This window comes from Palaemon carinicauda, chromosome 25 (assembly GCF_036898095.1).
Source record: "Palaemon carinicauda isolate YSFRI2023 chromosome 25, ASM3689809v2, whole genome shotgun sequence".
In the NCBI taxonomy this organism is placed as follows: domain Eukaryota; kingdom Metazoa; phylum Arthropoda; class Malacostraca; order Decapoda; family Palaemonidae; genus Palaemon; species Palaemon carinicauda.
In genome coordinates, this window is record NC_090749.1 from 102,115,376 (window position 1) to 102,117,632 (window position 2,257).

A 2,257-nucleotide genomic window follows, 5' to 3' on the forward strand; every position below is an offset into this window, starting at 1 on the left:
TTCTTATCACTCAATTCATCAGATGAAAAAACAGCAATACCTAGTAATCGAGACTTCATACCATCTTTAAAGTCCTCTGGTTTAAATTGAATCGAGCTAACAGTAGCTTACACAACGTTAATTCTGTCTGCACGACAACATCCATGTTGGTAATTTATATTTGAGCTTTTATTTTTCACGTGCATAGCATCAAACTACTACGAAGTTACTATGCATTATCACTGACAGAATATATGAATAAACAAAAAGATATATGGACTCAAGGAGTTCTATTGTTAAATTGCATCTATGGGTACAGTCAAACCATTTTATGAGCAAACTCGGAGCCCAATAGCGGCATTGCCAATTCTCTTGGGGCATTTTCAAAGCACACCTGGCTTGACCGCTTTAATCTATGGGCGAGCCAAGAAAACGGCTAGCTAATAAGTCATTCACCCGGATTTGAACGGTCTAAGAATATAATCTTTTAATTTGATACTCTCTCCAAATTGTTTCCTTCGCTCTTTTTGTTTGCAACCACGTGGTGACAATTTGAAACTCCCTAGATATAACAAGGAGCAAAATTGTTATAAAACGATTATCATCCTAACAGAAATAATCTTAATTTTGATATCAAATGAATTCAGTTCTCAATTCTGATTGATTATTAAAAGACAGGATTCTTTACAAAGGATTTGATTAACTATGTTTAATATGGTATATTTACATAAGTGATTTTATTGTTTTAGAATTTATTTAATTAATCGACAAAATTTTTTTACAACAAAGGTTGTGTTAGCAAACGTGGTTATGGTGACTTCGTCAGATGAACTTAGTGCTATCACAAAAGATTCAACGAATTAGTTAATTCAGACGTAATTTTAATTTTTTCCTTTATAATGTTATCAGTATGCTTAACACCCTTGACCCAATTTTCCTTGCAAATCTGAAACAAAGTCGTTTTTTATATGTTGGTTGCATCTGTGACACGTTTGATTGTTTGGTCAATTCCAAATTTAACAATTTCATTATCATTTTCCCATTTAAAAAACTGATAGACATTGTATGCCATTTTTCTTTCTTCTGGGCGAAAAACACGACGCTGAGAACTTACCATAGTTTTTACGGAAGCCTATTGTGCAAGACAGTGAAAAAGGAAGCTAATCTTCATGCATTTAATAGGATTTGACCAAAGGTCTCAGTGAACTGACCCAGTGAAGATGTGGCAACGTGTATGCCATATCTCCTAGTTTGTCATTTTGCTTCCCTTGTCTTAGTGAAGCAAAATCATCGGGATTAAGGAGAATCGGCACCGCCGCAAATGAGTTTTGGTGATTGGATTGACACCTTAAGCTGCGCGTTGGCTGCCCTTTTTCAAAAGATGTATATATATATATATATATATATATATATATATATATATATATATATATATATATATATATATATATATATATATATATATATCTATATATCTATATATATATATATATATAATATATATATATATATATATATATATATATATATATATATATATATATATATATATATATATATATGCATTTGTTTAAATAATAAAATAATCAACCCCATTTATTCTGAGTGATTTTTGTGTCAATTTCTCCAGGCATATTGCCGCCCGAAGCTCATGCACCTAAAGCACATGAATGGAATCTATTGGAAATAACAAAAAAAGGAAAAAAAAAATCTCGACAATCACGCGCATACTGAAATAAAATGAAGTTTTACCTCGCCGTTATCACTAAACCTTAAATTACAGTCTGTGACTTTTAACGTGTCATATGATTCACTAATACACAATATTTGGTCTTAAATACAAAATTAAACTAATTTTCCTACTGCTGCGAAGCCAGCAATAAATGCATGATACATATTTGCGATGTCACATGAATTATTTATCATTCTGATGAGGGGGTAACTTGAAAACAGAGGGGGTAACTTGAAACCGGTTTCAAATTACCCCCCGGGTAATCTGAAACCGGTTTCAAGTTACCGGGGGGTAGTTTGAAACTGGGGGTAACTTGAATCCTTTACACCGGGATAAACTACCCGTGCCAAAAACGGCTTTTTGCCACGTCCATATTACCGAAGTGTTGGCAAGTTTCAAGAAGCTTCTCCAACACTTTATTTCCCCTCCAACACTTTATTTCCCCTCCAACACTTTATTTCCCCTCCAACACAATAGGATATATTCTCTCCAACACTATCACCAACGTTTAGGCCTACGTGGGTATTAACCTTGGTCGTTTTAGAC

The 2,257-nt window shown here is 33.4% G+C and overlaps 1 protein-coding gene across 1 annotated transcript in view; it reads right to left on the reverse strand.

Annotated features, from left to right (window-relative positions):
* The window catches only part of LOC137619302 (chloride intracellular channel exl-1-like), a 12,233-nt gene extending 9,982 nt beyond the window's left edge, over positions 1 to 2,251 (reverse strand). Inside the window, exon 1 of the mRNA XM_068349463.1 lies at positions 2,242 to 2,251. The gene's annotated coding sequence lies outside the window, so the exon portion shown is untranslated. The remainder of the gene's footprint in view (positions 1 to 2,241) is intronic.
* Positions 2,252 to 2,257: the final 6 nt, after the last annotated feature.